This window comes from Pseudopipra pipra, chromosome W, assembly GCF_036250125.1.
Source record: "Pseudopipra pipra isolate bDixPip1 chromosome W, bDixPip1.hap1, whole genome shotgun sequence".
Lineage (NCBI taxonomy): Eukaryota > Metazoa > Chordata > Aves > Passeriformes > Pipridae > Pseudopipra > Pseudopipra pipra.
The window spans coordinates 41,498,184-41,525,938 of NC_087580.1; the positions used below are offsets into that span (position 1 = coordinate 41,498,184).

General features: G+C 53.6%; 1 pseudogene; it reads left to right on the forward strand.

Moving 5' to 3' along the window:
- The first annotated feature begins 4,916 nt into the window (after positions 1-4,916).
- The window catches only part of LOC135405044 (zinc finger protein 883-like), a 282,116-nt pseudogene continuing 259,277 nt past the window's right edge, over positions 4,917-27,755 (forward strand).

Below are 27,755 nucleotides of genomic sequence, written 5' to 3' on the forward strand. Positions count from 1 at the left end.
TCCCCTCAAGACACCAAACCCCTTCAGAGACCCCCCCAAAACCTCCTCAGGGACCCCTAAAAGCCCCTAAGGGACCCCAAAACTACAGAACAGCAGAAGAGCTTTCTGTAAAGGAAGGGAGCAAAGACTCTGAGAAGGAGGAGACCAAGGAAAAACTGAAGCAAAGCAATAAAATCATCCTGGCCCTTGCAGTTTTTCCTTCACCTTTTTCTCACTTTTCCTTTTTTCAGGGTCCTTTTTTCGGTTGGGTGGTTTTGAATTTTTTTTCCGAGGGACTTTTTCGGCAATCGAATCACCCTTCCGGGTTCCTGGGAGGCCTCCGGGCCCCGCGGCCCCCGAGAGGGTCCTCCGAACCTCCGAACCCCCCGCGCTAAACCCTCCCGAGCCCTCCAGCCTTTCCACCCACAGCCGCGCTCCCCGCAGCCCCCGAGGGGATCCCCAGACCCCGCTCTCCCGCACCCCCCGCCTGCACTCAGAGCTCACCGACCGACCCGCCGCCATCACCGATTCCCGGCAGCCAACGCGGCAGGGGCGGGGGCGGGTCTGCGGGGGCGTGGCCGCGCGCTGATTGGCTGCGGCGGCGTTCTCTGAACGCGGTGCGCGCGCAGCCGGGAATCGGTGATGGCGGCGGGGCCTGCGGTTCGCTCTGAGTGCTGTGAGTCCCCCCGGGGGGGCTCGGGAGGGTTTAGCGGGGGGGTTCGGGGATAACCGAGGAGGTTTTGAGGGGTCCCTGAGGGAGTTCGGTGTCCTGAGGGGACTCAGGGGGTGGTTGAAGGTTCCTGAAGGGGTTTGGGGGTCTCTGAGGGGGTTTTGGTTTCTGAGGAGATTTGGGGGGTGCCAGGTCGGCTTTGGGGGTCTCTGAGGAGGTTTGGGGGTCCTGGCGGGACCTTTTAGGCAGTTTTGGGGTCTCTAGGGGGTTTACGGGGTCTTAGACAGTTTTGAGGGTCTCTGAAGGGGATTGGGGTGTCCCTAAAGGGGACTGGGGGGTCCCGGGTGGGTTTTGCGGGTCACTGAGAGGGTTTAGAGGGTGCTGGGGAGGGATGAGGTCTCTGAGGGCATTTGAGGGGACCTTGAGAAGGTTTTGATGTGTCGAGGGGGGGATTTCAGGGGTTTTGAGGGCATTTTGGGGGATCCCCTAAAGCCCAGCAGTGGGTTCCGTGGGTCCCCCAGCCCCAAAAAGAAGGGGTCCTAGGGATGGCCCCCAAAATCCGGGGGGGGAAATGTACCACATCTGGGTAAGGGGATCCCTAGACCCCAGTATATCCCAGTGACTTTCCAGTGACCCCTTCAGTGACCAGCCAGTGTGTCCCAGTGACCTCCCACTGCCCCCCCGTATGGCCCAGTGATCCTGCAGTGAGCACCCAGTAACCCCCAGTATGGCCCAGTAACCTGCCAGTGTCTCCCCGTTTGTCCTGGTATTCCCCAGTAACTCCCCAGTCCCTCCCAGTCCCTCCCAGTGTCCCTCAGTTCCCCCCAGTGTGTCCCAGTATCCCCCAGTAATCACTCAGGGCCCTGCAAAGCCCCCCAACTCTCCCCAATGTTTCCCCAGATGCCCTTGGTCTTTCTGTGAGCATGGGGGGGGGTGTTTTTGTGGTCAGAGGGTCCAGGGGGGGCTCCTGGGGTGAGATGGAGGGTTGGGGACATCAGGGATGGGCCTTGGGGACAGTGGGGAGGGGTTTGTGGACAGTGGAATTGGGGGTGGCAAGGGGGGAATTAGGGCTATGGGAAGTCCCTGGGAACATTGGAGACACCAGGGGGGCCTCGGGGTGTCAAGGGGGGAACTGGGGACACCAAGAGGGTCTTGGGGACACCAGGGTGGGTCTAAAGACTCACCTGCTCTTGGTGCAGCCCCTCCTCTGCCCGCCCAGGCCTCATTAACCCCTCCCAAATGTCTCCTAACCTCCATTTTCCCTTTAATCCCCTCCCCCAATAGGTACCTCTGACCCCCCAATGTCCCCAAGACCTCTTTGAACTTCCCTAAAAGCACTCAAAACCCTCAAATCCCCATCCAAACCCCCCAAGATCCCTTCAAATCTCCCCCAGCCCCTCCCCAAATCCCTTCCAACCCCCCCAAAGAGGGATCACCCAGCACCCTGGGACAGGAACACAGTGGGCTGTACTGGGGGCACTGGGCTGTACTGGGAGGGCACTGGGGGGGCTCAGGTGTCTCATGACAACGTGGCCCAGCTCCAGAAGAGATCCAGGGAGCAGTGAGGAGGTACTGGTCTGTCCTGGTCTGCCCCCCATTCCCAAAGCCCCTCCCCAGCTCCCCCAGGACCCTCCCGGACCCCAAAGCCCCCCAGGCCCCCTCAGGCCCCTGACTTGGTCCTGCTGCCCCTTGAGCATCTGCAGCTCCTGCAGAACCAGGCATTTCTTTGCTCCCCACAGGGTCGTTCCCACACCCAGAATGGAATCTGGAGGCAGCAGGATGTGCACAGAGCTCCCATTTCCTACAGTGCAAAGGGGCTGCAGGGAATGATTCCCCTGCTCTTGCAAATCTGCCAAAACCTGCAGGGCACAGAAGGGGGAGCTTCAGGAATTTGCTGGCCTTGGGAGTGGAGCTCACAGGGTATTGAGAGGAACATATCCCTCAAATACAATCTCTCTGCATACACAATATCTGTCTGGACAGACAGATAAAGTAATAATCAGATATATTCTGTATCATATCTATGGCACATATTCTATAGAATCCATCCTTAGCTATTGTATGATAGATCTATAAGATATTACAAACAATAAGCAGTAATAGAACATGTGTCCTCTTTAGGGACACACACTTCAGAAGGGAACTTGCACTTGACCCCCTCCCTCTTCAGCTTCGAGCCACCCGGTGCCACAGAGGGGGACAGAGCTCCTGTGGAACATTCTATTCCATTGACACAGAGCAAGGAATAAACCCAAACTATTGCCTGGGTTTGTCCCCTGGGGGTCTCTGCAGCAGCAAGCACAGCCCCACACTGACTGCTCTGGGCTGTGCAGGCATTTGTGCTTCTGCCTGTCTCACACACACACACAAAAGTCTGGTGTAGTGCTGCCCTCAGGAAACCCCCCCACCCTTGGTCCAGCTAAAGCCGTGGAATTTGTCTTTGTTTCCCTTGGGTTCAGGGTCAGGCTGTGCCTGTGTCCAGCCCAGAGGTTCAGAAAAGCATTTCTCCCGTCCCACTGCAATCTGCTGCTGCAGACAGGACCCAGGCACTGGTGGCACTGGGAGTGAACAGCAGAGTGTTTCCAGGGGCTCTCTGAAGGAACACAAGTGTCCAGAGAAACCAGCACAAGTGTCCACAGAAGTCCCAGTCCTTCATCCCTGAATGAGCTTGTTCAGCCTAGAAAAACTAAGTTTTATTTTTATGGAAGGAGGTTTTTCCCACTTTTACACCAGTTTAGTTCCAAACTGGTTTCATCATTTCCTCCTCCCGATTTCCCTGAAGGACACTGACAGGGGCCATGGACACTGACAGGGATCACAGAGTTTTTCCCTTGGCCATACAGCTCCTGCTGTTTGGCAGCACAGGAGAGGTTAATTAGAGCCCAGGCTCCAATCCCAGGGCCCCCATTGGATCAGCAGTTGGGGATACAAACTGACCTTGGGCTCAGGATGCAGCTGCGAGCAGACATTTCCCTGCAAAGTCTACAGTGAGTCAAGTTCTGGAGAGGAGATTGTGCCCCATGGATGGGATTGCAGAGGCTCCCTCAGGTCCCCAGGATGAATCATCACTCTCTGCAAGTCCCTGCCAGGAGGTTGTAGCCAGGTGGGGGTGGGGCTGTTCTGACAGGAAGCAGCAGTAGGACAAGAGGGCTGGGTCTTGAGCTGTGCTAGGGGAGGTTTAGGTTGGATATTAGGAAGCAGTTTTTTCCCAAGAGAGTAATCAGACCTTGGAATGGGCTGGGCAGGGAGGGGGTGGAGTCAGCGTCCCTGGAGGTGTTGAAGGTGAGAGTGGATGTGGCATCAGTGCCATGGTCTGGGAAGCACAGCGGGGTTGGATCAAGGGTTGGACTTGATGATTTGGGAGGTCTTTTCCAACTGGGCTGATTCTGTGATTCCCATTCCTGTGGCAGCACATGCTGGAGGCTCTATCCCCAGGGTGATAGAGATGTCTGTCCATATCTATCTCCAAGGTTAGTCTGTAAATGTGTGGTGTTAGAAAAGCAGGCTGAGTTGTGGGCTGGTTGTAGAAGGAGAAAGAAGCCCAGAGGCCAGTGCAAGCAGGCAGCCCTGAGCTTGCACATGATGTCCCCTCCCTGCAGGTTCCTGTCCTTGAGCCCAGGCCCTGAGGTGAGGTTGAGAAGTGGCGCGGAGGTGAGCCCAGAGCTGTCCCTGAGGTGAGGCTGAGAATAAGTGCAAGGCAGAGGTGCTGCTGAGGAAGGAGAGCCCCGTGGTGGAGAAGAGGAAAAATTGTGCCCATCCCCGAGAAGGTGCTGTGTCCATCCCCTGTGTGCCAGGTGAGCTGGGGCTTTGCTGCAGAGCTGCGGGCGCTGATTTGAGCGTCTCCAAGTGCTGAGATGGTGGGCACCCAGGAACACAAACTGTGCCTGGCCACGGAGCCTGCAAGGAGGAGCAGAGACAGCCGTGGCAGTGTGGGGGCCCAGGTTGTCCTCCCAGGAGGAGCCCACGCTGGAGCAGGGGATGCCCAAAGGAGGCTGAGAGCCCGTCAGAAGCCACTGCAGAGCCGAGGGAGCAAAGCCCTGGTTTCTCAGGGTGTCGCCTCTCACCCCAATTTGGTTTTGGAAGATTTTTTTTTGTCTATTCTTCATATTTTTGAGTATTTTTTAGCTGAATCTCAACTTATTGCAGTTTGGGGGGGCAGGGATCTTCCTACTGTTTCTGAATCTCATTGTTTTTTGCCTGAATCTCGATGGTTTGGGTTTTTCTGGGCTGAATCGTGGTGTTTCGGAGGTTTTTATGGAACCAGGATGCCCGGTGAGTTCTAGAGATGGACTTGGGCAGGAGGAACCCCCAAGCCAACGCACTCAGCCCTTGTTTTCCCCCCATCAGGATTTGTCCTTCCCAAAGCTTGGGCTAATGGAGGAGGAGGCTGCGAGGAAGAGGAAGATGCCTTGGGCCCCCCAGGCAGGTGAGGAGGAAGTCAGTGTCCCTTTGGGCGGGTGTTGTGCTGGCTCTGTCAGCCGAGCATGGCCCCGGCTGCAGGACAACCCCGCTGGCGCCGCCGTCCTGCCGGGGCCGGAGTTGGGGGGATGTCCTTGGCCTTCCCTGTGGGCCGGAGGCAAATCCCCTCCCTGTCCTTGTTGCTTCCTGCCCCAGGCCCCGAGCTGAGGACGGAGAGCCCGGAGGACAAATCCCCCCGTGAGACCCTGGTGGGAGAGGCCGTTTTGAAGGGCTCCCCGGCGCAGGAAGGCAGCGGGGAGGAAAAGGGCCGGAGATCCCCCCGCAGGAGGGGCTCCAAAGCCATCCCAGGGTGCTCTGAGGAGGAAAGACCCAGCCTGTGCCAGGAAGGTGGCAGGAACTTGAGCAGGAACTCCAAGGTTGTGGTCCCAAGGCAACCTCCCACTAGAAATAAGCCCTTCAGGTGCTTGGAATGTGGGAAGAGTTTCAGGAACAGCTTCCACCTGATCCGGCACCAGCAGATCCACACAGGGAAACGGCCCTACATGTGTAGGGAATGTGGGAAGAGCTTCAGAGACAGCTCTGATCTCCTCAGCCACCAGCGCACCCACACTGGAGAATGACCCTACACGTGTGAGGAATGTGGGAAGAGCTTTAGTGACAGCTCCAACCTCCGCACCCACTAGCACATCCACAGTGGGGAACAACCCTACACATGTGGGGAATGTGGGAAGAGCTTCAGGCAGAACTCCACCCTCTGCTCCCACCAGCGCATCCACACCGGGGAACGGCCCTACAAGTGTTTGCAATGTGGAAAGAGGTTTAGCACCAGCTCCAATCTCTACACGCATGAGCGGATGCACACGGATGAGAGGCCCTTCCGCTGCACTGACTGTGGGAAGGGCTTCAACCAGAACTCCACCCTCGTCAGGCACTGGCGGATCCACACCGGCGAGAGGCCCTACAAGTGTGGGGAGTGTGGGAAGAGCTTTGCCCAGAGCTCTACCTTGACCTCACACCAACGGACCCACCAGACACAGAGAAAGAAGTAACATTCAGAAACATATCTGCTTCTCTGTCTCAATTAATAAACCCCACAGTTAATAATTAATAATATTCTAAATAATAATATTAATAATTAATAATATTCATAGCAATTGTGATTTGACAATATATTGTGACCTGCATATGCACATATGAGCAAAGGGATATTCGAAATAGGTATTGTAGTTTCTGCAGTTCTTGTGTTATAGGTGAGGGTAGAAAGGATTTGAGCTAAAAATTGTCTGAACATTTTGAGAGTGCAGAGACATCTGTCTGACCATCACTAGATGTGCTTTGATTTTAAGGCAGAGCATGTTAAAGAGTGCAATAACTTAAAGCCAGCTGCAATCTTGAATTTTTGCTCTTTCATCAAAAACAATAGCACTAATAATTACTAATAGTTAATGAGCTAACATGCAATAAATGTATCTGCTCCTTTTGACATCTGTGTCAGTTTAATGTTCTTTAATGAATCAGTGTGTTCATAACAGGAAATCTTCCTCATCCTCTGATTAAAATGTAACGTTGACTAAAGGATTATAGAGGGGACTTAATTTTACTGACTGTTTTAACAGTTGTCACAGCTGTTGGAAAAGGAAAGGCAATTGAAACACTCCAAAAAAGGGGGGGGGGGACAGAACGAGAGTAGTTTAATAAATGTAAACATGGTCTCTGAATGCCAAACATAAAACATTGAGCAGATCTGTAACTCCACAAAGCTGCTGTACACTATGTACTTTTGCCTTTTGTGGCTCACTGTGTTTCATTCATTTGAACACTGAGCAGTTTCCCTACTTTCTCCATTTAAAAATGTGCAGCAGCATTTAAATGTGGAACAGATTCAGCTGTTCATGTGCCTGGAGTTTCATCTTAGAATGCAACTGATAGAATACTCATCTGACAGGAAATAAAGGTTGTGTAGAATGGCTGTAACATTTCAAAAGTGGACACAGGTGTCACATCCTGTGAATGCTGCAGTGCAGTGATGGTTGGTGTACGTATTTTATGTTTTTCTAACCGTTCTCATGTTGTGATGTGGGAATGGTGTGTGGAGTTCCCCTGCGAGTCTGTCTGGGTTATGTCTGTGTAGGGATGAACAGGAGTGTGTGTGTAGATTCCCATGCCTGTGTGTTTGTGTGTGTGCAGGGGGATTCTGTGCTAAACTCGTTGAGCTACGAGGTTCACAAAGGACCCCCTTGCTTTCTAAATTCCTTCTCAGAGAGGAGCCTGGGGGGGGGCTGGATCCAATCTCAGGCTCAGATTTTGGTTTCAGTTGAAGGAATTATAGAGGTGTGTTGTAATCACTTTGTCCTGCAGGTTTTAGTGATGGCAAATCAGAAATATTTCTTTAAAATGAATTATTTCTAATGACAAATGAACAGAAAATTTACCAGACAAGTGAACAGACGAAAGACCTTAAAGAGAGCTATTTATTTCAAATTATAAAAGCCAAAAACTTCCTAGCAGTATAGTGTAAGATAGGACAGGACAGTATCAAAGTCATTCTATTAAAGTAATTGGATCAAAGCCAGCAAAACCAAACAATCCTGAAGCAGACATTGAGGTAACTCACCCCACAATGACAGGGGGTAGTCCTCTCTCTTTCACTTAACCCTTGGGCAGTGACCATGGAGAGCTGTCCCTGCTTCATGGCAGAAGCTCCACACACTTCAAGGAAGTCTGTGGAAGAATCTGCCCCATGACAGTTGGACAGGGCTTTTATAGTTATCAAGGGTTTGACTGCCAGACATATTTACAGGCCAGGGAGCAGCTTATCTGTCAAATCCTGCTTCAGAAAGCAGGATGTGTGTTTGAAGTTTAATGAAGCACTTTGAGTTTAGCACAATTCAACATTAAAAACAGCACCTTTGCACCAGCAGTAACTCATCACAGAGAGCTTGCATTGTTTGCATTCTCTGACCATTTTTTAGGTATTGTCAGAGCAGAGCACCTTGCCAGAAAAGGCCCCTTGATTCCATGAGATTCCAAAAACTCTGAGGGTTCCTTTGGTTCCATGAGGGGCTGCCGCACTCACCGCCGGGGTTACCGCTCGCGCAGCCGCCGCTCTGCCCCGGCTGCACCGGGACCCGGCACCGCCTCGGGCCTGCGCTGCCGCCTCAGCGGCCACAGGGACACAGGGATGGGGGACCTTTGCTCTGCCACTGAGGGGGCCTGGCTTTGTTCTGCTGGGGTCTGGGCTTTAGGAAAATTGCTGTTCATTTTCATGCTCCACTGGAACACCTCCTGAATTCCAAAGGTTTCCTAATCCAGGGGAGGGGTTTCTATGGCATCGGAGGTGCCGCCCCTCAGGACACATTGTCAATAAACCACCCAGCTGATTTGGATGGGTGTAAGAGCTGGGGAACACAGGATAAGGAGTCATCCCCTGAAAACTGTAGAATATTCCCTACCTGAACCCTAACCCAAAGAGAAGAGTTTGGATACAATTCCCAAATAGTTTGGAAACTCCAGTCATTCCTGACACCAGGATGGAAATTCAGCAGATAACTAAAGCCAGTCCCCTTGGGAGCCCACAACCAGTGGGGCTGAGGGAGGCCCTGGCAGCTCCCCAGCACCTCCCTCTCAGTGGGACACCTCTGGCAGCCTCTCCCAGCTCGGGAACCCTCCAGTTTGCAACACTCCAAAGACCCTCGCTGATGCCCAGGACAATTCTGATCCCCCTCCACAAACACTCCTCCAGCTGTGACCCTTGTCTGTTGGGAAATGCAAACGGATTTGGGGGAGTGTTTCCCTGACAACCAGGAGAATTTGGGAGAGGGACCTTTCCACACCCAGCTATTGATGTTTCCACACATCTCTGCCTGGGTGTGGGTGTGAATTGACTGTGGTGTGAAGGTTGTTGTTGTGAATCTATAATTCAGTCACTGTTAAATTTATAGCACATGCTATTGAATCACCTGATAACTGTTAAACTGGGCAATGATTAAATGCTACTAATGTCTTTTGCCCCCTTGTCTTTGGGTGCAAATCCTTTGCTCTTGACCCTCTTGCATCCAAGGCTCTGTGTAAATCATTCCTATTCATCAAAAAATATATATTTTTCATGACTTCCACTTTAAAATCTTCCTGCTTAGCTAAACTGCAAAATAACTCTGATTAGTCGTTGATATCTTGAAGACAATTAAAGAAAGAAAAATAATTTGTTTTTCAATGTTTTAATGGGTCCCACAGTGTGTTTGGAGTTGCATCAGCTGTCAGTCCAAGATGGGCCATGTCAGAACTGGTGAGGTTGGGGGGTGAGGAGCAGGGTTGATCATCCAGGGTCAGTCTGGATCTCCTGAGGAGACACTCAGCATCAAGATCACTTGGAGAACACCTCTATCACCTCTTCTCAGAACTAAAAATTATCCATAATTGAATTAAAACAAAAAAAGTACAAATTTGAAGACTTGTTTTGAAATTGCTTTGAAGACAATTAAAGGAAAACAAAGAGATCCTGAGGGATTTCTGGAATTTAATGAGCCCCACGATGTGTTTGCAGCCCAGCTCATGATCCTGAGGTACTGAGAGAAGATTGAAGCAGCTGCTGAAGAAGTCAGAAGCCCAACTCCAAGTGCCTTGAAGCATTGCTGGGCCCCACTGAGGGCAGGCCCTGACAAAGCCTCCCCAGGGACTCCTTGGAGCAGCTCCTTGGAGGCCAGGAGTGCAGGCAGACAAAGGCTCTGGGCAGGCCCCTGCAATGCTGAGCAAAGCCTGCCTTGGTTTTGTGGAGCACAAAGGCCAAGGCCTGAGCCCCAGGCCCTGGCCCAGCAGATCCTGTCCCTCCCAGAACAGGAACAACAATGGCCCAACACTGGGCAACCCCTGCCAGGCTCCTGAGGGAGGGGCGAGGCAGAAACCAAGTGCAGAACCTGCCAGGAAAGTTGCTTGTGGTGTCCTGAGTGGCAGAGGCAGCTGCCAGAGGCAAGGGGACAAAGGCCTGGGTGCCTTTGGGCCTTGCAGCCCTGCCAGAGCCCTTGGCCATCTCTCCTGCAGGCTGTCCTGCCCTGGCCCTGCTGCTGCTCTGGCCTTGCAGGCTGCACACACCCCTCCTGCTTTCCCACCCCCCTCCCAGCAGCATTTCTAGACCCTCCCTGATGTCTCTGCACCAGCTCTGGCTGTTGCCATGTGCACTTGGCCTGATTAATTTTGATCCTGAGCCCCTGTGCCACAGGACATCCCTCGCAGAGCCCAGGCCCTTCTCCTGGGGGTCACTGCAGAGCTGAGCAGATCCAGGTCTCCTCCCATTCCTCTGCCAACCCCCTGGGCCTGCTCTGGGCCCTCCAGGTCCTTGCCCTGCTCCCAAGGGCTGTGGGGGTGCTTAATGGTCAGGGCTTGGGGTTTAGAGCTCAGAGTCAGGATTAGGCAGAACTTTGGGAGGTTTGTGGCACTGTCTGGTTCGTGATTAGGGGAAGAGCTTTTTGGGCTGGGTCAGGATAAAAGCTTGGTTTTTCACACTGGTAATACAGGTATGGGATTGGAGTGGGCATTAGAGGAGAAATAAGAGTGTGGAGTTCTGGGTTTGGACTTTTTCTGGCTTGGAACTAGAGCAGTGGGTTCCTTTCCATGGGAGGAGCAGCACTTTCAGGTGGTGTTAGAACTTGAGGTTACAAAGTGCATAAAGGTCAATCAGGAGTGTTTGCAGTCAGTGCTTTTTCTGCCTTGGAATTAGAGCAGTGGATTTCTTTTCAGTGGGAGGGACAGCAGTTTTGGGTAGTGTTGGGGCTTGAGGTTACAAAGTGCATAAAGGAATGTTTGCACAGTCAGTGTTTCAGCAGCCTCAGCATTCCCTGAATCTGGTTTTACCTCATCAAAATCTTTCCTCTCTCTTGGCCATGCTCCTCTTTCCTTCACCAATTTTCTTATTCCTTTTGTCCCATTTCCTCCTAACCTCCTCAGAACTTTCATCAGGATGAGCTCAGCTGTGTGATGATGCTGTGCAACCTCATGGAATCAAGGAGCCACTGTGAAACTGCAGAACCTCATGGAATTATGGGGCCATTGTGACCCTAGGGAAAGCCATGGAATCAAGAGGCCACTGGGACACTCCAGGGCCCCATGGAGCCAAAGGAACCCAGGGCCAATGGGCAACCTCCTGAAATAAAGGGGCCACTGTGACACTGCAGAAACCCATGGAATCAGGAGGCCATTGTGGCACTGCAGGGCCTCTTGGAAACAAAGAAACCCTGGGCCACAGTGGAATTTCATGGAATCAAGAGGCCATTGTGACACTGGGGAACCTCATGGAACAAAAGGAATCCAGGGACACTTCATGGAATCAAGGGGCAGTTGTGACACTACAGGGCCTTATGGATCCAAGACAACATAGGGAAATTGTGGAATCTCGTGGAACCAAGGGACGCGCGGGGCCTCATGGAACAAAAGGAACCCTGAGACATTTTGGAAGCTCATGGAACAAAACAGCCATCGTGGCACTGCAGGGCCCCATAGAAACAAAGGAACACAGGGACACTGAAATGTAGTGGAACCAAGGGGCCATTTTGACATGTGGGGCCTCATGGAAGAAAAGGAACCCTGAGACCTTTTGGAAGCTCATGGAACCAAGGGGCCATTCTGACCCTGAGGAACCTCATGGACTCAAGGGGCCACTGTGACACTGCACGGCCTCATGAAACCAACGGAACCCTGAGACATTTCAGAGCCTCATGGAACCAAGGGGCCACTGTGCCTCCCCAGAACTCCGTGGAATCAAGCAGAGCCGCTGCCTCCCCCCCGCCGCCACACGGTCTGCAGTCGCCGGCTCTGCCCCGCTTGGACACCTCTGGAGTCAGCGTGTTCTTGGGCAGCACAACTGATCTCAGACCAGAGAGTTTCCCAGATTTTGCTTTGCCCCCTCGTTTCCCCAAGGCCAGGGCAGCCTCTTCCCATGGCCCCTCTGCTCACACAGGGTGTCCTGCTCTTCTCCTGGCACATCCCATCTCTCCACAGAGCCTTTCCCCAGGGGAACACGTCTGTGCTGGCCTGAGCAGCCCTTCCTGCACCCCCTGCCTGTGCTCCCCACAGCCCCCGAGCTGGGGGGGCTGCTCTGCAGAGCACGGGGGCTGTGGGGCTCAGGACCATGGGGGACTCTGTTGGGCTGTGCTGCTCAAGCTGGGAGGCAGAGCCAGCTGATGGTGCTCCCTGTCACTGACCACCTCCCACAGATGCTCCTGTGTGGCCATGGAGGGGGCTCAGAGGGGCCCTGCCTTGTTCCAGAGCTGGGACATGGCTTTGGGGACTGCTCTTGATTGACCTGTGGAAGTTCACTGAGGGCAAGAGAAGTCACTTGCAAGAGTTTTCACTGTACCTACTGTGTCCCCTGGGCTTGCAGAGCTCTGTTTGCCACTTCACAGCAAGATTTAGTACTTGATCTCTGGTAACTCAACCCTGGGCAGGATTCTGCTCCAGGGATCCATTCACTGCTGACTGGATGGGATGAGCTGTCCCTGCAGATCCTCTGTGCTCTCCTGCACTTCCTGAGTTCCTACAGACAAGTCCTCACCTGCCATCAGAGCCCTCACAAGCTGCAGAGCCCCAGGCAGGTGACTTGGAGATCATTTGTCACCTCCATTGGCCATTGGCCACCAACACACAACATCTGAACCAGCCCTCAGTCCCTGCAGTCCCAGTGGGTCCCTGACCTCACTGCACTGTCTCCATGAGAAACAAGCAAAGCAACAAGACTTTTGAGAGTCTGTTCCTTGGACTTCTTCTTGATACCAGAGTTGGGAAAAGATTTCAGCCTTCAGGAAGTGCCTGGAGGGGAACCCCTTTGCTGCTGGAACTGCTGTTGTGGAGCCCAGCCCTGTCCCAGCAGTGCCCAGGGCCTGTCCCTGCCTGTGCTCACAGGCCTGACCCACAGCAGGACAGTGACTGAGCTGCCAGAGCACTCAGGCCTTGGGCACGGACAGGAAAGGAGAGGGTGGCAGTGCAAAGAGAGCAGCTCTGAACAGATCCAGTTCTGGGGCTCCCTGGCAGTGCTGGGACTCTTTTCCCCTCCACATCTGCAAACATAGAAATGCCCTCCAGCTTCAGGGGAGGTGTTGGAGAAAAGACCAGGGAAAAAATTTGTGTCCTTTCTTCCACTCAGAGATTGTGATTCCTCATGCACAAACTAACACAGGAAGGATGTTTGACAAATACCTTGCTGCACAAACTTTAATTTTGTTTAAATGAACACAAAGCATGACTCCTCATTTGTATATTTTATTGGTGGAAAAAAAAGGGGTAGAGAGTGAATTATATATCGGATGAAGAATAGAATTTCAGCGTTAATGACATGAACACAGGGGGAAAAAAGGACAGCCCCCCACCCCAAAAACTATCAAAAGCTTTAGAAGGCAGGCTGGGCCCAAAATATGTTACACAATGAGTGTTCTGCAGAAGAAAAGATGCAGTTTATTGCTTCTTAAAAACATCCAGTCATAATTTTCCTTATAGCATCCTTGAGCTCCCGGTTCCTGAGGCTGTAGATGAGGGGATTCACTGCTGGAGGCACCACCATGTACAGAATTGACACCACCAGGTCCAGGGGTGGGGAGGAAATGGAGAGGGGCTTCAGGTAGGCAATTATGGCAGTGCTGGCAAACAGGGAGACCACGGCCAGGTGAGGGAGGCACGTGGAAAAGGCTTTGTGCCGTCCCTGCTCAGAGGGGATCCTCAGCACAGCCCTGAAGATCTGCACATAGGAGAAAACAATGAAAATGAAACAAACAAATCCTAAAGAGATAGTAAACCAGAGAAGCCGAATTTCCCTGAGGTAGCCTGAGTGTGAGCAGGAGAGCTTGAGGATGGCAGGGATTTCACAGAAGAACTGGCCCAGGGCATTGCCCTGGCACAGGGGCAGGGAAAATGTATTGACTGTGTGCAGCAGAGCACTGAGAAAGCCAGTGGCCCAGGCAGCTGCTGCCATGTGGGCACAAGCTCTGCTGCCCAGGAGGGTCCCGTAGTGCAGGGGTTTGCAGATGGCAACGTAGCGGTCGTAGCACATGATGGTGAGGAGGCAAAACTCTGCTGTGATGAAGGCAAAGAAAAAGAGCTGTGCAGCACATCCCATGTAGGAGATGGTAGTGGTGTCCCAGAGGGAACTGTGCATGGCTTTGGGGACAGTGGTGCAGATGCAGCCAAGGTCTGTGAGGGAGAGGTGCAGCAGAAAGAAGTACCTGGGGGTGTGCAGGTGGTGGTCACAGGCTACGGTGCTGAGGATGAGGCCGTTGGCCAGGAGGGCAGCCAGGGAGATGGCCAGGAAGAGCCAGAAGTGCAGGAGCTGCAGCTCCCGCCTGTCTGCAAATGCCAGGAGGAGGAACTGGGGCATGGAGCTGCTGTTGGACATTTGCTGTTCCTTAGCACAGGGTCTGTTCTGAAAAGGAAAAGACAGGGAACAATTAGGAGATACCCCTCTCAGCAAAGATACTCCATCTTTCATAGTAATCCCCCGAAACCATTTGTATTTCCCTTATGCTGGCTCAGAGTGGTGTGAGCAGCAAGAATTCTGCCCATGTGCTGCCAAGGGCTCAGCTTTGCTCTGCTGCAGTGGCAACATGGAGCTGGTTTGTGACAGCTCTGATGATCACAAGGGATGTCAGATGTAACCCACCTTTAATGGAAAAGCTCCATTTCTGACCCCCCTAATCACACGAGTGTGGACTGCAGAACAGAGGTTTCTATTGTCTTTAGAATAATTCTTCTGTTAGATATGTTCCACCATTAAATCTGCAGAGTGTTCTTTTTAGGAGTAAAAATTCTCATTTTTATTGCTGAAAATGTAAAGAATCTTTAGAAAAGACAAGAGACAAAAGGGCTCAGTTCTCTGTGGTTTCAAGCAGAGCCAGGAGAGCTGCAGAGTTCTTTAGCCTGTTTCCCATCTGCCCTGCTCTTTACCTTGTGCTGCATTCACTTTGATTTCACACAAACAAATATTAAAAAAACACACCCACAAATATATGTGCAGTGATGAGAGCAGGACAATGATGTTTCCAAGGTCAGCTCTGTGAAGTGTCCCCTGTGCCAGCCCAGAGGTGCAGCTGTGCTGGACAGAGCAGGACAGCAACCCTCCTGCAGAGAAGCCAAGGGCTGGGACAGGAGAGTGCCCACCCCCAAGGGAAGGCTCAGCACTGCCCAGGATCCTGTGCTCATTTCTGATCCTGCCTGAAATATTCATCTCTGAGAGTAAAAGAGTTGGAATTTCAGTGCAGCCTCCTGAACTGAGAGAACAATGTCTATGCTACAGTGCCTAAGCAGGAAACTACCAGCAGGACTAATTCCTTTCCTGTAGCCCCTGCCTTTTGTGAGCTTTGCAAAAAATTCTGCATTAAATACGGTGTAGTGATCTGGAGCTGTGAGCAGGTGTGACCCTGCCACAGCAAGACATGGAAAAGATTCACCTCAGCTGCCAGGTTTGCTCCTTGCCCACAGCCCTTCTGCCCCAGCCCTGGCAGCAGCTCCCCGGGCCAGCTGAGAGCTGCCCCTGGCAGGCAGCAGAGTCCCTGCCCAGCACAGCGCCCTGGGCTGCAGGACCCTGCTCTGCCCCACAGCCCTGGGCACCCCTGACTGCACCCCCGGCTTCACAGCTCTTCCAAACTGCCCCAAAACAGCCCCTGCTCACCCATCCCATCAGCTGGGGCTGGGCCAGCTTTAGGAGATGCCTCCAGGAGCTGCCCCTGCACTGCCCTGCAGCCACAGACTCACCGTGTGCAGCCCTGCCAAGGTTCCTCCTGCAGGGAGCTCTCAGCCATCCTGCCAGTGCTGAGCCCCTTGAAGCTGTGTCTGTGCCCTGCTGGTGTCCCTGAGCTGCCCTGGCAGTGCCCTCAGCCCTGCTGGGCTGTGCAGAGGAGCTGCTCACCAGCACAGCTATCTCTTTAAACTCTTCTTGCTTGCCAGGAGCTCCCTGTGTGCCAAGAGTCCAGCCCAGCTCAACAGCAGAGCAACAGCCCTGAGGCATTACATGACCCTCAGGGGGGTTTGATGTTGTTTACATGAGACTCAGTCCCTGAGAGGAAGTTCAAACAACTTTTCAAGAAGTCAAAATGAGATTGAAACCCTAAAGTTTCTTGTAGTGCTAATGAGTCCCACTGAGGGACACAACTGAGAACGTGTCCCCAGGTTCCAGTTAGAGCAGAAATCTGCAGACAGTGATGACAAGGATGGACAAGCAAGGGAAAGGTGGTTCTGATGCTGAATAAACCTTGACTTGTTTCCTTAATTCAGAGGACCAAGCCCTGACCCCAGCCCCTGGGAAGGCAGATCCTGTCCATGCCTCATTCCTCAGGGCTCTTCCTGGGGCACTGGGATGTGGGATGGGCAATGCCAAGGGCAGGACCATGGGGTGGCACCTGCCAGGCTACTGAGCAGGGACAAGGAGGCCATGAGGCCCCAGGGCTGCAAGGGCCACCCCCCTCCTCCTGGCCTCAGGGGCACAGACAGCAGCCATGGCCAAAGGCCTGCAGAAGGTGGCTCTGTCAGGGCCTTTCAGCTTCTCCCCATCCCTGTCTCCTCTCCAGCCCACACTGTCCTACGGTGTCCATGCCCTGCCCCTTTCCCTGCAGGCTGTCGTCATCCCCCCGGCTGCCCCACCTGGCTGGCACCTTCCTGCACTGACATCTCTGCGTCCTCCCTGGCTCTTCCTGCACACACAAAGCCTTGGGCTCATCCAGACTCCTTCTTTGTGACATATTGCACCACAACACTGACCTTGGAGGGAAATTTCTTACTTCTTGTCACCAGTCTAGGCCACCCCAGCTGCCCTTGGTGGCACTAGTTCTTTCTTAGGCTGTTTTCTGACAGGAAGAAAAGCTCCACCAGCTCTGACACCCCCCTTCCAGACCTCTCAGGCTACTCCTCTACTGTCCTCAATCTTTGCACCACTGACCCCTGAGTCCTCAGCCTCCATATACGAGTCATGTGCTTGAGGCCCCAAATTCCTTCCTGGGAGATCTCTGGGACCTCTCTAAGGTTTTGGAAGATGACAAAAGAGTGCTTTTATCCCAGGAAACACAGAGGGACACTTTTTTCCAAGGGTTGTCTTGGCAGAATGAGGCACAATCTCTTTAAACTTTCTGGCACAAGGGAGCTCTGAGCTCTGGGTATGGAGGGAGGTCCAAGTGCCAACCACTGGAGTGGGAGCTACAAATCATCAGGGCTTGTGTTCTTTGGAGGGCCAGACACTGCTGAGAGTGGGGTGTGTGGGTGCCCATGGAAGGACTTGAAGGGCACAATGAACTGTCTCAAAACACTGTCAAAGCAGGAAAATCCCATAAGGCACCACAACCCATAAGCACTGGTGGCAAACAGGAAGGCCTTTAATTCCAAGGCCTAAAGGGAGGTGAAGCTTTGGAAGTAGCCCCCAGGACAGAATTGCACTGTGCAGACTGGGGGAAAGAGCAGACAGCCCCAACAGGAAGCCAGGGCTGGTAAGGCAGGTCTGGGGAACCCATCCAGACAAAGATTCCCACCTGCAGACTGGAAGCACAGCAGGCAAAACTCCCACTGTGGCAAGATGTGGGAAAGGAAGCAAGTCCTGGCAGACCTGCCAGCCCAAGCTGTGGGAACAGCATCTACCCCCCTGAATACCCGGGGCTTTGGGCTGTATAAAAGTGATAGCCCAGAAGCACAACTTGGGGACCCTCCACCGAGCAGAGCAGGGTGAAGAAGGACCGGTGGGAGCCTCAGGGATCTCCATGGTGTGATACATTCACTTCATCTCTGTCTCTCTCTCACTGGCTTCCCACCACCCCCTTCTCTCTCTCTCTTTCTACTTCTTTCTGTCTCTCTCTCCCTCCTATTTACTGTTAAATCAAAGCTGGACTGCTGACTTTGGCACATGGTCTCCTTTGCACCTGAATTTGGGCAGAGGCGTCTTTTCATAATGGGAACCTGACAGTTCATAATGGGAACCATGAGGTTTTACAGTGTGGGAATGGCCACTGGATTCCATGAGGTTCCACAGAGTCACAGGGTCCATTTGGCTTCGTAAGGCTCTGTAGTGTGATAATGGCCCCTTGATTCCATGGGTTTGCAAAATGTCTCAGGACTCCTTTGGTTCAAGGAGGCCCCACATATGACAGTGGCCCCTTGGTTCCATGAGATTCCACAGTGTCCCAGGAATCCTTTGGTTCCATGAGGCCCTGCAGTGTCACAGTGGCCTTTGAGTCCCCGAGGTTCCTCAGTGTCACAATGGTCTCTTGATTCTATGAGGTCCTGAAATGTCTCAGGGCTCCCTTGGTTTCATGAAGCCCTTCATGGCACAATGAACCCTTGGTTCCATGAGGTTCCACAGTGTCCCAGAGTTCCTTTGGCTCCAGAAGGCCCTACAGTGTCACAATGGCCCCTTTACTCCAGGAGGTTCCACAGTGTCCTTGCTGGAACACACAGGGCTGTAATGTTGTCACCCCTGCAGAGCTGCCTCCAGCTCTGGGCTCGAGCACAGGAAGGACATGGACCTGCTGGAGGGAGTCCAGAGGGGACCAGCAAGAGGTTCAGAGGGATGGAGCAGCTCTGCTGTGAGGAAAGGCTGAGAGAATTAGGATTGTTCAGGCTGGAGAAGGCTTTGGGGTGACCTAATTGTGGCCTTCCAGTGCCTGAAGGGAGCCAACCAGAGAGATGGAGAGAGACTTTGGACAAGGGCCTGGAGTGACAGGACAAGGGGAATGGCTTCACACTGAGAAAGGGAAGGATAAGATAGGATATTAGGAAGAATTTCTGGACTGTGATGGTAGTGAGATCCTGGCACAGGTTGCTCAGAGAAGTTCTGGCTGCCCCATCCCTGGAAGTGTTCAAGGCCAGGTTGGATGGGGCTGTGAGCTCTGAGTCCAGTGGAAAGTGTCCCTGCTCATGGCAGGGGGTTGGACTGAGATGCTCTTTAAGGTCCCTTCCAACCCAAACCATTCCATGATTCTGTGACTGGTGGGGGATGTGGTGGTCGGAGCCGACGGGCACAGAGACCCCAAAATGGTGGATTTTTCCATTCTGGGTGAAGGAAGGAGGGGAAGCAGAACTGACACCCTGGACTGCTGGTGGTCAGACTTTGTCCTGTTTGGGAGGCTGACTGATCTGGGTGTGAGTGCGGATGTGCTGGAGGGCAGGAAGGCTCTGCAGAGGGATCTGGACAGGCTGGGTCAATAAGGCCAAGTGTCAGGGCCTGCCCTTGGGTCCCAACAACCCCCTGGAACGCTCCAGGCTGGGGGCAGAGGGGCTGGAGAGCTGCTCAGCAGGAAGGGACTTGGGGGTGCTGCTTGACAGGGGCTGGATATGAGGCAGAGTGTGCCCAGGGGGGCAAGAAGGCCAAGGGCATTGTGGCCTTTGTGGAGAAGAGTGTGGCCAGCAGGAGCAGAGAACTGATTGCCCCTCTGTGCTGGGCACTGGGGAGGCCCCACCTGGAGTGCTGTGTCCAGTTCTGGCCCCTCAGTGCCAAAAGGCCCTTGAGGGGCTGAAGCGTGTCCAGAGAAGGGAACGGAGCTGGGGAAGGCTCTGGAAAACATGTCTGCTGAGGGACGGCTGAAGGAACTGGGCTTGTTGAGTGTGGAGAAGGGGAGGCTCAGGGGGGACCTCATTGCTCCCTACAATGACCTGAAAGGAGGTTTTAGTGGGAGTGGGGGTTGGTCTCTTCTTTAAAGCCTTTAGTGACAGGAAGAGAGGAAACGGCCTTAAATTGCATCAGGAAAAGTTCATATTAGATATTCCAAAACCCTTTTTCCACTGAGAGAGTGCTCAGGCATTGGAACAAGTAGCCCAGGGAGGTGGTGGAGTCTCTGGAAGCATTCAGGTGGCATCTGGATGTGACACTTTGGGATGGGGTTTAGGGGTGATTCTGGTGGTGCTGGGTTGACAGTTGGACTAGAAGATCTGGAAGGTCTCTTCCAGCCTTGATGATTCTGTGATTCTCTGACCTGTCATCCCTGTTTGCAGGTTTGTGCTCTAACAGGACCCTGGGGATGATTTCTCTGTGGGGTCCAGAGGTTTCCATCTGGTCCCTGTGCTTGGAAAGCCTTCCAAATCCATTGTGGTGAGGGGAGGTGGTGATGCAGCAACAGCAGCCGCCTCGTGGGATGCCTGGACACCCCTGGGGAGGCAGAGCTGGGGCCACTCCTTCTGTGCCCTATCCTGGCTGGGTGCTGGAGGGACTGCCCTGAGGAGAGACCAATGAGGCTTCTCCTGGGGAAAGGCTCATCCAGAGCTCAACTTCCCAAACAAGGTTGGGGCTGGGGGTGTGCCAAGGGGGAAGTTGTCCTGCAGGCAGCAGGACAGGACAAGCAGGACGCAGTCTGCTCAGGGCACGGCACATCTGAAGGACACCATGGGTTTGGGCCCATTGTTACTGCTTTATTAAATCCCAGCTGCCTCCAACTGGCTCAGTGGAGACAGAAGAGCAGTGCTCGTAGTTTTAATCGTGGTTTTTGCTGAAGATTTGAAGGCATCAGGATTCCAGTTTTCCTGCCTGTATGAAGGGCAGAGTTTCTTTTTTGTGATAACATCTATGACTGGAAAGATCCCCAGGCAGCCACCAGGGATGATATCACAGGGATGATGTCACAGGAGAGATGTGATGTCCTAAGGGGGCTGTGATGTCACAGGGAGGATGTGATGTCATAGGAGATGTGATGTCAAAGAGTATGTGATATCACGGGAGAATGTAATGTCACATGAGAGCTGTGATGTAACGGGGGAGGATGTGATATCACAGAGGAGGATGTGATGTCATAGGAGACATGCGATGTCACAGAGGAAGATGTGATATCACAGGGAGCTGTGATGTCACAGGAGGATGTGATGTCACAGGGGAGGATGTGATATCATAGGAGACATGCGATGTCACAGAGGAGGATGTGATGTCACAGGAGAGCTGTGAGGAGACAGGAGACATGCGATGTCACAGAGGAAGATGTGATGTCATAGAGGAGGAAGCGATGTCACAGAAGAGTTTTGATGTCACTGGGAAGAATGTGATGTCACAGGAAGCATGTGATGTCACAGGAAGGATGTGATATCACAGGGGAGCTGCGATGTCACAGAGAAGGATGTGATGTCATGGGGATGATGTGATGTCACAGAGGAAGATGTGATGTCATAGAGGGGGATGTGATGTCACAGGGAGAATGTGATGTCACAGGGAAGCTGTGATGTCACGGGAGAGGTGTGATATCATGTTATAGATGAGATGTGATGTCACAGAGGAGGATGTGATGTCATATGATAGATGTGACGCAGGAAGGAGCTGAGGTTGGGGAGGGCAAAACCGGCCCCAGAATGGATCGGGAATGGGGACCCCCCCTGCGCTCCCCTGTGTCAACCTGCTCTGGGGGGCTTTGGGAGGGCACCTCCCCCTCAATGGGCATCCAACTCACCCTAAAGGTGCCAGGACCACCCCACAGACCCCCAAGGACCCCCTAAATCCATCCAGAGCCCACCCAGGACCCCCTCAATCCCCTTTTCTGGGGGACCTTTAGGGGCACTGGTGGCTGAGCTGGGCAGCAAAGTTCATACCTGTCTGCAGCCTGAGTCACTGAAATGCTGATTTTTAAGCACAGAAAGGAGAAGCTTGAGGCAGTTTGTTGAAGCCAGAAGGGCTGATTTCTCATGTATTTTAATTACTTCTGACATGCTTCAAAGCCTGGTTTTCAGGGGTTTATTCAATTTGGCAAGTTCTTGGGGTTTTCTTGGGCTTTTCTTTGTGTGTGGGGTGGGTGGGTTGGTTGTTTTTACAGTTACTTGTCTCATATACTTGGTGCTTTTCCCAGGAGAACATTGATTTGTGTAGAGACAAAATGTCAGGAGAATATCTTAATCTGGGGATAAAAATACTCCCCGGGGAAGGATGCAGGATGAGTTGGTATGATTTATTTAAGAGTTTCAGGCCCACAACGAGCAGTTTCAGCCAAATTTTCTAAGTGACTGAGGAACCCTTTTCTCCAAATGTGCTCCCCTGAGGCAGTTTCAAATCCCCAGTTGTGATTCAGTTTTCTGGAATGATTCTAAATGAATTAAATGCTTTTTTTGGCCATCATCTAGGCAACTGCTGCCACAGATAACATGGATTGCAAGAAGGCAAAAGAGAAAGAAATGAAAGGGCCACCTGTATTTTTCATTTTCAGTAGTCTCTGAATTTCTGTTACTAGTTTTCTGTTTCTGTGGAAGAGTTCAGTGTCCTCCCTCCTGGGAGGGATGGGAACAAATGATTAAACATGGAAAATGTTCTGTTCCAACACTGCAAACTGTCATTTGTCCAGATGGTCTAAAGATGTCCAGAATATCGAAAACCTTCCATATTTTTTTTTTCAAGGAGAGAAAAATATTTGATGAAGAAATCCAGCAAAGGCAAAAGTGCAAGGCCGAGCCTCAGCCTGTGGAGAGCTGAGGGGTGGCACCAGCAGCCCCAGAATTACATAGGGAAAATAAGAAACACAGGAATTTTGGGGTGGGATTGAGCCAGTTTCAGTGGGATTGATCCACTTTGAGGTGACAGATTGATCCCTCTTGACTTTTGGGATGCAGAACTGGGAGAGACTGGAATGTTAATGGTCCATGGCTCCAACACTCTCCAGTTGCAGAAGCAGTGGGGGCTTTGCTGCCCAAGGGCAATGGAACCGCCTGGGGCAGAGGGGGGAACATCCACCCTTGGAGGGGACAGGCTGGGCTTGGAGCCAGAGAGGGGAAGTGTTATTTTTATGGTTTTATATCACTATAGACAGGAGCCAAAACTGCTCCAAACCTACTTTACATGGAGACAAAATTGTTCTAGACTAACCCGAACATATACATATATATATATATATATATATATATATATATATATATATGTATGTATAGAGATAATTATCCTCGGGAGGGGGGGGGGAGAGGGGGCTCTGCATCTTTCTACTCTGATTCTTTCTTTTCCCTTCTACATTTCCTTAAATGTTATTTTTATGCTTTCATATCACTACAGACAGGAACCAAAATGGCTCCAAACTTGCTTTACATGGCAACCAAACTGTTCTAAACTAAACACTATATATATATATATATATATATATAAACACTGATTATTCACTGTCCTTTCACTCTAATCTGCCCAAGGCCTGGATTAAAAAGACCCTGGGTCACCCTCACCGTCAGGGGGGTCGGGACAGGGGCTGGACACAGGGCAAGCTTCTGGCAGCTGCTCACAGAACCCACCCCTGGAGCCCCACAGGAACCAAAACATGGCCATCCAGACCCAATACACTTCCCAGCATGGATCACCTGAAATGTGGGTCACCAGGTCTGTGCCCAATGTGGGTCTCTGTGCATCATCCAATGGGGGTCCTCCAATGGCTGATGGAGTTGGAGCAGTGGCCAAAGCTCTTTGCCCAGTTGGGACAATCGTAGGGCTTCCCTTACTGGTGGGTCCGTTGGTGTCTGGTCAACTTAGAGCTCTTGGTGAAGCTCTTCCCACACTCCCCACACTTGTAGGTTCTCTCTCCAGTGTGGATGCGCCGGTGGGTGACAAGGTGGGAGTTCCGGTTAAAGCCCTTCCCGCAGTCGGTGCAGCGGAAGGGCCTCTCATCCGTGTGCGTCCGCTGGTGCCTGAGGAGATCTGAGCTGGTCCTAAATCTCTTCACACATTCCAAGCACCTGTAGGGCCATTCCCCAGTGTGGATGCGTCGGTGGATGTGGAGGTTGGAGCTCTGGTTGAAGCTCTTCCCACATTCCCCACACGTGTAGGGCAATTCCCCAGTGTGGATGTGCTGGTGGGTGCGGAGGTTGGAGCTCTGCCTGAAGCTCTTCCCACATTCCCCACACAGGTAGGGCCATTCCCCAGTGTGAATGTGCTGGTGGGTGAGGAGGTTGAAGCTCTTCCTGAAGCTATTCCCACATTCCAAGCACCTGAAGGGCTTCTCCCTGCTGGGAGGCTGCTCAGGGACCACCAGCTCAGAGCTCCGCCTCAAGCTCCGGCCTGCTTCCCGGCACAGGCTGGCTCTTTCCTCCTCAGAGCACCCTGGGATGGCTTTGGAGCCCCTCCTGCGGGGGGATCTCCGGCCCTTTTCCTCCCCGCTGCCTTCCTGCGCCGGGGAGCCCTTCAAAACGGCCTCTCCCACCAGGGTCTCACGGGGGGATTTGTCCTCCGGGCTCTCCGTCCTCAGCTCGGGGCCTGGGGCAGGAAGCAAGAAGGACAGGCAGGGGATTTGCCTCCGGCCCACAGGGAAGGCCAAGGACATCCCCCCAACTCCGGCCCTGGCAGGACGGCGGCGCCAGCGGGGTTGTCCTGCAGCCGGGGCCATGCTCGGCTGACAGAGCCAGCACAACACCCGCCCAAAGGGACACTGACTTCCTCCTCACCTGCCTGGGGGGCCCAAGGCATCTTCCTCTTCCTTGCAGCCTCCTCCTCCATCCGCCCAAGCTTTGGGAAGGACAAATCCTGATGGGGGGAAAACAAGGGCTGAGCGCATTGGCTTGGGGGTTCCTCCTGCCCAAGTCCATCTCTAGAACTCACCAGGCATCCTGTGACCATAAAGACCTCCAAAACACCAAGATTCAGCCCAGAAAAACCCAAACCAACAAGATTCAGGCAAAAAAACCCCCTCAGAAATAGTGAGATGAACTCCCCACAAAGTGCAAAAATTTGAGATTCAGTTAAAAAATACTATAAAATATCAAGATTCAGCCAAAAAAACTCTCACAGGAGTTCCCCCTTCTCTGGTCTCTCCCGTCTTGGGTTCGGAGGGTCCCCCTCTCTGCAATGCTGGGGGTCCCACTTAGGGATGCTGGGAGTGTTGGGGGTCCCAGGGGTCCCTTCTCCTCTGACTCTCACCTTCAGGGTACTGCGTTCTCAGACATTCCCCCTCTCCAGGTTCTGCACTCTTTTGTCCCGGGGATCCCAGGGGTCCCCACTGTCCAGGCTTCCCCTTCTCTGCGCTTCCTCTCCAGGCTCTCAGGGCTCTCGCAGCTCCCCCCTCTCTCCAGAGATCAAGGCATGGGGACACCGAGGCTCCCCCATGGCAACCCTGCTCCCGCTCTCCCCCCTCCCCTTAGCGCCCTCTCCCACCCCTTTCCCATCGGCTCCCAAACCCCGGCTCCCCCCAGCTCCCTCTGGGGGTGACCCACCGCCCCTCACGCTCCCTTTGGGGGTCCCACCCGCTCTTTTCGCTTTACTCACCCCTTTCCCATCGTGGCCACTCCGCTCACCGGACAGCGGCAGGAAGGGCAGGGACAGGGGCGGAGCAGGAACAGCAACAGAACAATCGTCCCCTCGATCCCGTGGGTGCCGAGGAAGGTGGAACCTGTCCCAAATATCCAGGGGCAGCGCAGAGGTTCAGGACATACTTGGGCTGCCAGCACAGATTTCCCTGCAAACTCTGCAGGGAGTCAAGCTCTGGAGAGGAGATTGTGCCCCATGCATGGGATTGCAGAGGCTCCCTCAGCTCCCCAGCAGGAATCAGTAATCAAGAATATATACAAAAGGGCCCCCCAAAGATTTCGGGGAGAGTGTCCTGTAGGGAGAGGACAATGTCAGCACACCAGGTCGGGGCTGGCAAGTGGGAGGCTGCTCCAGGGCTCTGCAAGAGGCCTCCTGCTCTGCTTGGCCCCAGCACTGCCTGGTACCAACACCCCCAGCTGAAGACCCAGCCCTGGGCAGTTCCTGCCAGAACAGCCCCACCTCCACCTGGATACAACCTCCTGGCAGGGACTTGCAGACAGTCAGGAGGTCTCCCCTGAGCCTCCTCTTCTCCAGCCTCAACACCCCCAGCTCCCTCAGCCTCTCCTCACACCACTTGTGCTCCACTCCCTTCCCCAGCCTCGCTGCTCTTCTCTGCTCCTGCTCCAGCCCCTCCAGGGCCTTCCTCATCTCAGGGGCCCAGAGCTGGACACAGCACTCCAGGGGTGGCCTCACCAGCACTCAGTCCAGCCCAACAATCACTTCCCTGCTCCTGCTGACACACTCTTCCTCACACAGGACACCATCCATTGGCCCTCTTGGCCACCTGGCCACACTCTGCCTCCTCTTCAGCTTTCTGTCCATCCACACTCCCAGCTCCCTTTCTGCCTGCCTGCTCTCCAGACACTCTGGCCCCAGCCCGGGGGGCTGACGGGGCTTCTTGTGGCCAAAGGGCAGGACCCGGCCCTTGGCCTGCTGGAACCTCATCCCCTTGCAATCAGCCCATGGATCCAGCTTGGCCAGGTCCCTCTGCAGAGCCCTCCTGCCTTCCAGCACATCAACACACCCCCAGCTTGGTGTCACCTGCACATTTGCTGATGAAATGCCTGGTTCTGCAGCAGCTGCAGATGCTCAAGGGGCACCAGGACCAAGTCAGGGGCCTGGGGGGAGTCTGGGGGTCTTTGGGGTGTGGGAGGGTCCTGGGGGAGCTGGGGAGGGGCTTTGGGGATTGGGGGTACAAACCAGCACAGACCAGTACCTCCTCACTGCTCCCCAGATCTCTCCTGGAGCTGCGCCACGTTGTCCTGTGACACCTGAGCCCCCCCCAGTGCCCCCAGTACAGCCCAGTGCCCCCAGTACAGCCCACTGTGTTCCTGTCCCAGGGTGCCGGGTGATCCCTCTTTGGGGGGGGGTTGGAAGGGATTTGAGGGGGGACTGGGGGAGATTTGGGGGGATATAGGGGGCATTGGATGGGGATTTGGGGGGTTTTGGGGGGCTTTGGGTGCATTTAGGGGAGTTAAAAGGCGTCTTGGGAGGTCAAAGGGATCTGTAGGGGGAGGGGATTAAAGGGAAAATGGGGGTTGGGAGACATTTGAGAGGTGTTAATGATGTCTGGGAGTAAAGAGGAGAGGCAGCACCAAGAGCAGTTGAGTCCTGAGACCCCCCTGGTGTCCCCAAGACTTTCTTGGTGTCCTGAATTCCCCCCTTAACACCCTGAGACCCCCCTGGTATCTCCAATGTCCCCTGGGTCTCCCTATGGCCATAATTCCCCCCAGTTCCACTGTCCCCAAACCCCTCCCCATTGTCTGCAATGTCCCAAAACCCCATCCCTGATGTCCCCAACCCTCCATCTCACCCCAGAAGCCCCCCCTGGACCCTCTGACACCAAAAATGCCTCCCCCTCCCCCCCCCCACATAGAAAGGCCAAGGGCATCTGGGGACATGTTGGGGACAGCTGGGGGGCTTTGGGGGGAACTGGGGGATTACTGGGGAATACTGGGACACACTGGGGGAACCAGGGGGCACTGGGAGGGAATGGGGGGTTACTGAGTGATGCTGGGACGGCTCTGGGAGGGACCAGAGGTGAACTGAGGAACACTGGGGATCACTGGCAGAGAACTGGGGAGTTACTGGGAGATTATCAGGACACATGGGGAGACACTGGGAGGTTACTGAGCCATACTGGGGGTTACTGGGTGCTCACTGGGATACACTGGATGGTCACTGGGCTATACTGAGGGTCAGTGGGAGGTCATTGGGATAAACTGGGGGCACTGGGATCCCCTTACCCACATGTAGTATATCTCCCCCCCTGGATTTTGGGGGGCATTCCTAGGACCCCTCCCCTGGGGGCTGGGGGACCCCCCAAACCCACTGCTGGGCTTTAGAGGAATCCACAAAATCCCCTCAAAACCCCTGAAATCCCCTCAGAAATCCATCCCAGGACCCATCGAAACCCTCATCAAGGCCCCGCCAGCTGCCTGAGGAGACCTTATCCCCCCCCCCTGGACCCTCTAAACCCTTTAGTGAACCGCAAAA